The following is a 12,460-nucleotide window of genomic DNA, read 5'->3' as shown; positions in this document are numbered from 1 at the left end:
AAAGCATTCAGCTATCAAATGAAAATACCAATATCCAAGGGGAAAAGAGGGGCTTCCCTGGTGGCGCAGTGGTTGAGAGTTCGCCTGCCGATGCAGGGGACACGGGTTCGTGCCCCGGTCTGGGAAGATCCCACGTGCCGCGGAGCGGCTAGGCCCGTGAGCCATGGCCGCTGAGCCTGCGCGTCCAGAGCCTGTGCTCCGCAACGGGAGAGGCCACAGCAGTGAGACGCCCACATACGGCAAAAAAATAAAAAAAGGGGGGGGGAATAAAAGAAAAAAACTCAAAAAAGAGGGGGACTTCCCTGGTGGTCCAGTGGTAAAGAATCTGCCTTCCAATGCAAGGGACGTGGGTTTGATCCCTGGTCAGGGAACTAAGATCCCACATGCCACGGGGCAACTAAGCCTGCAGGCCACAACTGCTGAGTTCATGCACCTCAATGAGAGAGCCCACCTGCCGCAAACTACAGAGCCCACGTGCCCTGAAGCCCGCACACCACAACTACAGAAGAGAGAACCCGCACGCCTCAATGGAAGATCCCGCACGCCTCAACGAACATCCTGCGTGCCTCAACTAAGACCCGACGCAGCCAAATAAACAAATTAATTAATTAATTAATAATTTTTTAAAAAGACATTACTCCACTGGATACACTCATTCATAAGTTTGTATACCATCACTTCATCCACCTCATACTCTTCAGACCTTGTGACTGCTACTGGTAACTGATCCAGAAACAGAAGTTCGCTTCACACTGTAAAGCCTTATAGCCCAGCAATCTACCACTAACAAAGAAAATAGGGCAGTTTGATATAGCTTACTTCCAAACTCTATTACAGGAATGAACTCAAACTTAGAACACTAACCTACTTCTGAAATTCCCAAAATGCAAATAAGATTAATTTTAAATGTCATAATTAAAATCACAAATTAAAATTTAATCTCCATAAGCTGACTGTAAATTTCACATTCTTTCCAAACTAGCAATGCTGAATGTTAAAATGATCATCAATTAGAATTCAATATAACTTCACATTCCGTGTTATATAAAAAGAAATATTACAACATAAATATACTATGTAAGTATCATCATCTAGTTTGGAAGAGAAAATGCTTAGTTTTCTTTAGCATCTGGTGTTTTGTTGAGAAAAGAAAAAAGTCCAAATTTTAGAATAAACAAACCAAATTATCTTTTAGCATTTCAAAATCATATTCTAACATGCTGGATTGTATCAGGGTGACATTCTTTGCCATGCATTTTAACGCCCATCAAGCCTGGAGGGGTAGGAGGAGTGGACATTATCTGCCTAACAATAATGGATCAATCAGTGGTGTGCGCTCCAGGTATAAGCAGCAGCACTCTTATTGGTATGAACATAATATATCAAAAATATCAAGCTCTATTTCTAGAAGAAAAACAGGCACTCACGGTGCTTCAAAAATTATCTGTATACACATACACAAACACAAAATTCTGTTCACTTTCCTTTATCAAAAAAAAATTTTAAAAATAATCTGTAAAATATCTAGTAAAGAAACCTCCTTAGATAACTGAAGCTAATGCTTCAGTTCAGTTAAAAAGGGCCGTGAACTCCTTTTAAACATACATTGAAAGCTGTGGGTCTTCTCCCCAGAAAAACACAAATTTACACAGAATTCAGACTCTTGGAAGACCATTTATGGACACATCCACAGATCCAGGTTAAGAACCACAGACAAAGTAGAAATTTTCTCAAGGTCCCTTTGACCCTCTTCCATAATTTTACCTCTGACTCACAAGAACCAACTAAATTATTCATAACCAGACAATGAACTCTCTTGTACAGCCAACCCTTAAAAAAAGAAGTTTGACAGTACTTACATAAGCAGTATTCAACAGAAAATAAACTACACTGGCAACATTTTGAAATACAGAATGTGACTAATGATACTGATAAATATGATAGTGCATTACAGTTTATAAAATGACTTCACATTATAAAAATGAATATTTTTACCCCCTTTTACAGCTAAGGAAATAGAGGTTCAGAAAATAACTTGACAGAGTCACAGAGCCAACAACTGAAGAGCTGGTATTGTAATCCAGAGTTGCCTAGTTCCAGAACTGAGCTCAATATGTTATTATATCCTGATGCTTCCACAAGAGCCCCTCACACAAAGAAAATAGATTTTTTAAAAAAAAGCCTAATGGGTCACATTTTAGTGTAGTTGTATCTTGAATACTGACATCAATTTTTTTTAAAAAGTATATTTCAAATGTTCCATTTCCTCTTGCTTCATTGGTTTACATAAAACATGTTTTTCAGAAAAGTGAAGAAACTCTCAAGCTAATGAGTTTCAGGACTGAAAATATGACATTTTCTTATTCTACGAAGCATTTCTTCTCCCTCAACTCTTTAGTTCTTAATACACAAAAATAAATGACTCTTTGTTGAAAATTCAAATATAAGAAACCAGTTTAAATATCCAATGTTTTAAAACACAAAAGCTATTTGAAATTAATTTTTAGGAGGTTCAAAATAGCCCCTTTAATCTTTTCAAAATGACAAACCCATTTTCAGTTCTCTACAACTCTAAAAGAGTTCTTGATTTTTTGAAAAAGGGTCATTTGTCTAATCCCACAGAATGTACAACACCAAGAGTGAACCTTCATGTAAACTCTGGACTTTGGGTGATGATGTATCAATGCAGGTTCATCGAGTGTAACAAGTGTACCATTCTGGTGTGGGGATTTTGTTAGGGGAGACTGTGCATACATGGGGCAAGGCAGGGGGCATATGAGGGCAGGGGGTATATGAAATCTGCACCTCCCACTTAAATTTGCTACGGGGCTTCCCTGGTAGCGCAGTGGTTGAGAGTCCGCTTGCCGATGCAGGGGACACGGGTTCGTGCCCCGGTCCGGGAAGATCCCACATGCCGCGGGGCGGGTAGGCCCGTGAGCCATGCCCGGTGAGCCTGCACGTCCGGAGCCTGTGCTCCACAACGGGAGAGGCCACAACAGTGAGAGGCCCGCGTACCGCAAAAAAAAAAAAAAAAAAAAAAAAAAATTTGCTATGAACCTAAAACTGCTCTAAATATAAACTATTTTGATAAATGGTGGGGGGGGGGGTCTAATTTATCTGCTTCACTTTCTTCTTAACAAATGAGGAAATAGTATTTTTTAAAATTGCCCTCACTGGCTGTGAATTAAATTTCCTGCCAGGATACAGAATGTGCAATTATTACAGAATATATTACCATCTTAGAAAATAATAGTAATCTTATCAAATGCTGAAAGAATTAACAGCTTTAACTGTTAACATGATGAAGCTAAATGCAATAGAGTATGCTATCTTAAGATTTCTTTTGATATTTATACTCTTCGTATCTTAAGGGCGCTATACAAAGTGACTGAAAGTTTGAAGTAGGTCATGGGTTGACTGACAAACTAAAGTGGGTGCCCCTAGGAAGGAGGAGGAAAAGCAGCAGCCAATGAAAAAAGCCACCGCCAAGTAGAGAGATCCTCTGCTTACCCAAGTCTACCCTCTGGCAGGATCAAGACTCGAGGGAGGTGGAGGAAAAGGATTTCCTCATAGAATGAAAATGAAGAACACCAAGGGTCAGCAAGTATCAACCTACACAGGAAAAAAAAACAATGCAAAGAAAACAAAGAAAAAAAACGTGCAACGAGCAGATAAAATACCTGTGTCGAACCAGTTTCTTTCAAGAACTTTCTCCCAAAGTGGTAACATTAGCATAAGGTAAAGGGCCAAACGTAGTTATGCTATTAATGCAGATTAGAAGGAATACTGAGAAAAGTTCAATTTTCTACAAAAAGTCATCCGATCCAACACTGCCAAGTGCGAAAACATATAAAAAGCTTTTCAAACGCAGGCACCCAAACGCTAGGACAGTGCGAATCCAGTAAAGGACCAGCCCTGGGCTAGAAAACTCGAGCGAAGTAGATAAATCGCCTCCCGCAGGAAACCAGCAAGCTAAGCCCAGAACTGAGAGAAAGGAGGAGAGAGCAGGCATCCGTGACTGTAAAACAACTCCATTGAGCAGCAGCGTGTTTTGAAAGAGGCTGCAGTTTCTGGTGTCTCACCGGGAGGCACTCTTCGATCCGGTCTCCACCCCCGCGGATGGTCCACCGGGCGCGGGCTGCAAGCCCCCAGCACCAGGCAGTCCGATCCTCAGCGAGCCCCGCGGACCGGCCAGTCCCGACGGGCCACGAACCCCTCAGGCGGGCCAGTCCCAGAGGGGCGGCTAACCCTCCGGGAGGGCAGCAAGCCCCCGCAGCGAGCATCCAGGACAGCGGTTAACCCCCGGCGGGCCGCGCGTCCGGCGCCGCAGAGCCCGGAGTCAGCCTGCCTGCCCCACCCCCACAGGCCGCGGGTCCCAGGGGTGTAGGGCCGCCCTCCCCGGACCCCGAACCCGTGCCCGCCGCACCGCACTGCTCATGCCCGGGACCCCCGAGAACCACCTGCTTGCCCCTCTCTTCTTCGAAAGACCCAGACGAGCGAGCCAGGGGGCCGCTGGCGAGAATGACAGAGTCAGAGACTGGGGTTTCCCTTGGGGAACGCGACCCCGTGAGAGCCACAGAAACAGTGCAGCGGTTTAATGGGCCCAAACCCTATCAGCTGTGGAGTTTGGGTTACTGCGCGCAGGGCTGGAGTTTCCCCGCGCCGCAGGCACGAGCCCGGGCGGCGCTACGATCTGGGGTAGGGAGGACTTGGCAGGAGGGGACAGCACCGCACAAAGGAAGAGGGAAGTGAGGCGGAACGAGCGTCCGGTTACCTCAATCCTCTGCTCGTCCCTCCGCTTGGTTCCTCCCGGCCTCGCCAAGGATACAGCCGCGCTATGAGGTTCCCGCAGCCCCGAGCGGCGCCTTACCAGCCCCAAGCGAGAACCCGACGGACGCGCGCTCTGTTGCGCGGCCTCGCCGAGCCCAGCCAGTGCCTGGCGTCCTCTCGCCCGCGCCTGCGCACAGCACTCTGGGAAGTGTGGTTTCCAATTACCTCCTCCGGTGGTCCGCCCCCGCCCCACGTGCTCTCCGAGCCCAGCTCCGCTTGGGTAGCTGGAGTTTTCACCCGACTGGGAGCGTTATCCTGCCGGATGCTGACGGGCCAGGGCCTAGCGGACGTCCCCAAAACACATTTTTAGATAGGCCATGGCATAAATACCTGTGGAGTTACCCGTTTCTTCACTTCTTTGGCAGTACTATAAGTCCCCTCCTGATCATGGTGAGGGTTCTTAGGGTTTATGTCTCTAAAAAAAAAAAAAAAGGGAAAAAAAGGCTTCTACTTTTATTACTGTCAGTTTCTCCACAGGCTCTACAAAGGATACATAAAACAGCTGGTGTTTATAAGCACATAACCACAGTTTATAAGCCCACGGAAGCCGTTGATTGACCTAAGCACTCGCTGCTAACAACCATTGCAAGTAAAAATGATGTTGAAATAAACTGATTTTTCGATAAAGTCAGTGAAATGTAGGAGGAGGGGGATAATGAGAGAGCAAAGAAAAAACTTTGAAGAAGGATATTCCCCAAAATGTGTCTTTTGTTAGAGCAACCTCTAGCTTTCACAACCCTAGGAATTTGTTTCAGAATAAATTCAATCCTAGGTACATTTATAAATATTAACACATAGATTTGGATTGATTTTGCTAGAAAAGAGTTTTTTTTTTAACATTAGCATCTTATGTAAAAACCCCAAAATGACTTTGAATTTTCGTTTCTAGGGGAAAAAAATCACTTTTATTTTTTTAAATAGCAGAAATAGAAATAAATCTTAATACTTCAGAATATTTCTCTTCAGAACATTATATTTTTCAAATTTAATGTAAATACATTTTGAAAAATAGAGCAAGACCAGTTTTAGTGTACACACACACACACACACATTGTAAAATTTGTCTGGAAGCATGATGTAATACTATATATTTAATAAGACCATGTTCTAATAGAATTTTTTTATAATCTGAACTTCTTTTTAATTGCATGTGCAGTATCTTCTAAAAAATGCTTATGGAACAGAACTGCTCTTTTTTCCTCTGCTAATTGACAAATACCAAACTACTTGTAGTTACTAACAACGTCAAAGAAATATACACAATATTTCAATATTGTTACCATTTATTTTTTCAAAAATATTTAGTGAGCACCTACTATATGCCAGACACTGAGTTAGGAACTGGGAGATACACAGTGAACAAAACCAAATAGTCCCTGCCCTTGTGGAGACTTAAGATCTAGTGGAGGAGACAGACTAAACAGATAATGAGAAATAAAAAGGTATGCAGAGGGTGGCAAGGGGAGTGGGGAACATATAAGGTATACCAATATAGAGCTTTTTGTTGGGAGAGGGGAGTCAGGCAAAAATTCTGAAAGTTAAATGAAATTCTCAAACCAAATAACAATAAACTGGGGGGGGGAAATCCTTCCCTAAAATGTGATATATCCACAACAACGCTCTCAAATAATTATTTTTAAAAATAAAATCTTACAAAACAAGATACATCTTGATAGGATTCAGAACATGCTACCCCAAAATATGGCACCTTGTAATACTGAATATCTTAAACTGAAAGAATTTGAGAAAACAGAAGCAGGAAGGTCACTCTTCATTCCCGCCTCACTCTTCTTCCACAAAACAGGTCATCAAACTCCCATATAAAAAGTATCCTCCCTATACCAGGAGTAAAGAAGACATTTATACTGCCAGAGATGGAATTTAGGGCCGAGAAGTCTGTATAAACATACCTAAGATAAACTAACCCTTATCTTCCTAGTTACTTCTTCACCACTTACTAACCCTAGCCCAAACACCACTGTCTTGTCAATTCTTCACACACTTATTGTTTGTCTAAAAGGTGTAAAAGCTTCTTGCTGAGGTCACTTCTTTGAGTCTTCATTCTCTTGAATGTACATGAAGTCTCCCACATACCCGTAAAAATTCAGTAAAATGTGTATGCTTTTATCCTGTTCATCTGTCTTTGTCCGTTTAGTTTTCAGAGGTAGACAGAGACCCTAGGAGAGTCAAGGATAACTTCTTCCTCTGCTACAACCTCAGTGAAAGAAAAGAACACACATTTCCTAAATATGACAAAGATATCTTCTTAGCTTTTATTCATTCTTCCCTAGCTCCATGTGAGAATAAACAGGACTAGCCTTAATAAGTAAGGACCTTTCATTAGAGACCCCTTACCTTCCCTAAAGTTCCATAAATTAAAATTGGTAAAGATCTGATATCTGTTGGCTCACTGTCTGTTGTACTTTGGTCCAAATAAATTGCAATGTTTTAACCTCAATTGACATTTGCATGTTAAGTCTTTATCTCTAATCCTGGAATAAAAGGCTTTATACAATCTCCAAAAGAATTTCAAATGGGGCCTGCCAAGGGATTTGGAAACACTAATGAAGGGGACCATTTTATTTTCATTTGCAGTGGAGGCAAAGCTTTCAGTCAGTGGGCAGTCCCTTGGACAGCTGCCTGCCTATGAAAATTTCCTTAAAGAGTCTGAACAAGCAAGACCACCCCTCCTGTCCAGGTCAGAGTCACTGGTTTGCAGTTACCTTTCTTCCTACTCCTCAACTCCCATTTTATCACCCTCCTCCTCAGCCAACTGCCAGCTTCAGCTTCCCTTAACAATCACTTCCTGCCTTCTGCCCCATGATATACTGGATGGCTGCATTTTCTGACCTCACCCTAGTGGCCTGACTTAACCTATTTTAGTTACTTTATGATAGTTCTTCCATCCATTACCCTTGCCATTAATCTGACACAGGTATCTCTAAGCCTTTGTTGACCATTTTTCACTCTCATCTCTGAAATACTTAAATTTCCCTAATTTCTCTCTGGGCCTTTGTAATTGCTATGCCTTCTCCCTCTTTGCCTGGTTAACTCCTACTCACCAACCAACATCAACCTAGTTACTGTTTTCATCAGGAAGTCTATCCCGGTTACAGTTCCCCTCCTCTCTAATGCTTCCTGTACATGCTCACATTAATGCTTCCTGTACATGCTCACATTACAACCTATTTTTGCCCCTCAGGTAGCACATGTCAGTGAGCATTTTAGTTAGATATCTATTCTTTCATTTGTCTGAAAACTTCTTAAATAGAAAGTAGGAGCACAGTACTTGATATGAGGTGGCTGATTAACAAATACTTGGGAAATAAACGAATGCATATCAACTTTGTGCAATAAAGAAGGACCCAACAAATATTTTCTGTGAAGAAAATATTTTAGGCTTGCGGACCTTCAGGTCTCCGTTGCAACTATTCAACTCTGCTTCTTAAAGCACGATGGCTAATTCTCACTGGTGCCTCCAGAGTATCTATATAACAGGGAATTTGAGTTAAAGATTTGAATGGAAGTAGTGGGGCTGCAGCGTTGACCAGAGGACAGTACTTGAGGATATGTTTACATAGCAGGTACACTGTTCTTGTTTAGAGTGATTATTTATTTTGGGTAGTTTGGGGGCAGGTCAGTAGATGGAGCTAAAACAGAAGGCATCCTTGGTATAGCCACTGCCAGTTAAGGTTGTGCACTAAATTATTTCTTTGGAAAATTACCTGTTGTGTTGGTGAGTTTTTAAAACGTATCATTTAATTCAGGTTTGCTTTTTCCCCCTCCACTTTTAACATTTCACTTTGGCTATTCCATCCTGCCCAAGTTAAATCACTTTCCATTTCCCATGAACCTGCCTAGACATGGTTGAACTTTCAAGCTGCCTTTGTGGGAGCTGTGGAATCTTCTCTCCAGCAATACGTGACATAACAGGATAAGAGCATTTTGCCTCTATCCCTACCACACTCCAGAAGTCTCCTGACTTTAATTATTAGAAAAACCCATTTAGAGAAACTTTGTTTTCCAACGTTTGAAATGTGTGCAATACACTTCTGAGCAAAGTTGTATCCATATGTATGGTAGAAAGTGGTACAGTGATACAAATGTAATTGTGTTTCAATTCCAATACTATTCCAAATGTATGATCTCTATGAAAACTACTGTAGATCTATATTACATTAGCTTTCTGATATCATCTTCACGTTCTCAAAGAAATTCTATCCCTCAAAGGTTTCTTTTTTTTTTTTTGAATTTTTTAAATTACAGTGCAGAATGGCAGATACTGCTAGTTCCTAAACAGTATCTTCCTGCCTTCTTCATTAATGAAAGAACCCCAGTTTTTTTGAAGGGATGACTAGGTACCCAGCTAACAAATTATTTGTCACGCTCCCTGACAAAGTTCTATTCATAAGGTGTAAGTACAAGTGTTGCATGGGACTTTAGGGATGGCTGCTTAAAGGGAATTGATTCAGCTGGAAGGTACCTCTCTTATCCTTCTTTCTTCCTGGAAATAATGGCTTGAGTTTTAGCAGCCACCTTGGACTATGAGGTTATTTGAGGGTGAAAGTCATGTATAGGATGATGGAAGAATGACAGAAAGAGCCTAGGTCCCTCATGACCACTGAACCATGAAAATAGTCCTACTACAAGCCTTCCAGTGTTAGAAGTTCCAGTTGTGAAAAGGATAATATTTGTATGTGATAAACAAAATGTGGCTGCTTCTAAATTTTAGAACTGGCAAAGTGGACTGCCCAGGCTTGCAGGCTTTCTTTCCTTATTAATTAACGATTTAGGACTGTTCTTTCACTGGGCCAGTGGAGAAGGAAGAACAATAGTCAGGAGACAGGAAGAGATCAGCAGGTGAAAACCATTGATTGAAAGAGATAAACCAGGATTGAGTAATCAGATAGGGTGTGTGCATTTATTTCACTAGGCCTTGACAGTTCTGCACAGAAACCTTAAGACAATACTTTGAGGTTATCATGTTGCAACCTTGGGATGATGGTGTAATTTTCCCCTAAATGGTTACAGGCTGTCCTGTAACCACAGACTCATGCACTCATAATCCCTGCACAGATGGTACAGAAAGAAGCTCAAATTTTCAGATCCTCTTTGTAAGTGATTCTCTTTGGAAGTTTATAAGCCAACATTGAAAAAGAGATATTATTATAATTGCATTTCATTTTCAAGGAAGCAGAACCAAAAGAAAAACTTTCAGCCAATTTCCTCAGAGGCAAAACTGGCTTATTAGAATAGAGTAGCCTGTTGTTCAGCCTATATGTGAAGTTCCAGTTGCTACTTTTATCATCAACTGAGCCTTGAGTCAGAAGCCCGTGCCTACCTGGTGGGAGGTGCCACAATAAGACTCTTGCTTTATGCTCACAACTGTTGAATAGAAAACAGATGAGGCCAAAGAGGGCTCAGGATAGAAGATATGTGATCACCTTTGCTGCGTGCTGCCTTGGCAAGCAGTCATTTACATGTCAGTCAAGGAGTTTTAAACTTCACTCAGGCTACTGTCCTTAAATCTGGACTACCTTTTTCCTTTAGAAAAAATTTAAAAGCAGTGTCCATCTTACCTGCCTCTACTTCTCAATGTGAACCCTTTCCTCAAGGTCTGCCAAAAGTTTCCCTTCTCTTGGGCTTCCCTGGTGGCACAGTGGTTAAAAATCCGCCTGCCAATGCAGGGGACATGGGTTCAAGCCCTGGTCTGGGAAGATCCCACATGCCGCGGAGCAACTAAGCCCGTGCGCCACAACTACTGAGCCTGCACTCTAGAGCCCACGAACCACAACTACTGAGCCCGTTCACCTAGAGCGGTGCTCTGCAACAAGAGAAGCCACCGCAATGAGAAGCCCACGCAACACAACGAAGAGTAGCCCCCACTCGCTGCAACTAGAGAAAGCCCGCACACAGCAACAAAGACCCTACGCAGCCAAATAAATAAATAAATTTATATAAAAAACAAAAGTTTCCCTGCTCTCTCCTCCCAAGAAGCCCACTCTCACCCTCTCAGGCAGGCTGCTGGCAGATGACTCACGGTACATTTAATGAGCCATTTGAGGCAAATTTAATAAAGGCGTGGACAGGTTCTAGGAAAAGCTAAAAGGAGCATGCAGTACTCCTGAGCTAGTAAGAGAGCAGTTACCAGAACTGGAGGGGAGAGAAAGCTGTGTGTAGAGGCCTGCTGACTGTAATAAAGCCTTGATGACTCCCTGCAGGAAGGGTGCTAGGATAGAAGTACCCCAATCTCCCTCTCCTTCTCTTTGACTTCAGGTGACAACCCCTGCCAAAGGCAGCTTCTGGAAGCCAGTGGATAAGGAAGTCTGTTAATTTTGTCCATCAACATAGATTTTCTGGCACAAAGCTGTATAGAGAAGGGTGAAGAGGGATTTAGAAAGACAACTGGAAGATATTCAGTCACCTGCTCTGACATTTTTGTTCATGCTGGGCTTATCACCTACCCTCATTTTCAACTGTCATATAATCCACTGGTCTGGTCTACGATTCAAGTGTACGACCCCCTTTTAAATAGAGAAATGTTTCTCTCCTCAGTTGGCATTTTTAGCTGCATCATTCACGCTGACACTTAACCATATACAGCCTTTATTATCACTTAAATGTTTTAAATGTATGTGAGTATCCTGTTATATTGTAAGCTCTGTGGACCAGAATTTACGAGTTATGCTTCTGTTCTATCTCCATAGTACCTAACACAGTGCTCAGCACAGACCAGTTGAAACAAATTGTAATCTTCTTAATTCCCTCCCTGATTTTATCCCCACCCCTTACCTGCCCCAGCAGATGCTTATACCTTCATATTATTTTGTGGACACTCAAGGTGAAAAAATTATCTAAAATCACCATTAGATGGTTCTGATGAACCTAGGGGCAGGACAGGAATAAAGACACAGATGTAGAGAATGGACTTGAGGACATGGGGAGGGGGAAGGGTAAGCTGGGATGAAGTGAGAGAGCTGCATTGACGTATATACACTACCAAATGTAAAATAGCTAGCTAGTGGGAAACAGCAGTATAGCACAGGGAGATCAGCTCAGTGCTTTGTGACCACCTAGAGGGGTGGGATAGGGAGGGTGGGAGGAAGACGCAAGAGGGAGGAGATATGGGGATATATGTATACATATAGCTGATTCACTTTGTTATACAGCAGACACTAACACAACATTGTAAAGCAATTATACTCCAATAAAAATGTAAAAAAATTTTTTAAATAAAAATAAATAAATAAAATCACCATTAGAAAGCACAAGAAGTCTAGATATGTTTGTAGGGGTGTTTCTGAAGTTGGATAGTGGAGTATGCAGGTTAAAGCTAGACTTCCATCAGCAGACACCTGCAACTCTTTACCTGATGACTTTTTCTATCTGCCTCACTAGCCCAAAGGCAGAGGAGACTAGAAGCGCTGGGAAGTTCTACTGTCTCCCATCTCCCCACAAGCAGCTCTCAAATAGTGACTGAAGGGACTTGGTGACTAAGAATCAAGCAACCTCACCGACCTGATGGGGGGAGGGGGCAGGCAACTCTGAGGTACCTTCTACACGGTTTCCCAGAATTCCCCTGGGGTTTGAGCCCAGCTGCCCACAGGGGTGATCTGCATGATAATTCATC

The 12,460-nt window shown here is 42.4% G+C and overlaps 1 protein-coding gene across 11 annotated transcripts in view; it reads right to left on the bottom strand.

Moving 5' to 3' along the window:
• Positions 1-4,949, bottom strand: part of KLHL8 (kelch like family member 8) — a 59,391-nt gene extending 54,442 nt beyond the window's left edge. For 4 of the 11 annotated variants that reach the window (XM_049709090.1, XM_033413390.2, XM_049709092.1 and 1 more), the window contains exon 1: positions 4,775-4,945. The gene's annotated coding sequence lies outside the window, so the exon portion shown is untranslated. Of the gene's footprint in view, positions 1-3,510; positions 4,044-4,082; positions 4,432-4,460; positions 4,738-4,774 lie in introns of those variants that run through there. The other 7 variants (XM_033413391.2, XM_049709086.1, XM_033413389.2 and 4 more) reach the window with 6 other exon arrangements.
• Between the last annotated feature and the right edge of the window lie 7,511 nt (positions 4,950-12,460).

The sequence above is a fragment of the Orcinus orca genome, chromosome 4 (assembly GCF_937001465.1).
Source record: "Orcinus orca chromosome 4, mOrcOrc1.1, whole genome shotgun sequence".
Taxonomy (NCBI): domain Eukaryota; kingdom Metazoa; phylum Chordata; class Mammalia; order Artiodactyla; family Delphinidae; genus Orcinus; species Orcinus orca.
This window is presented reverse-complemented; position numbering and strand designations above follow the sequence as displayed.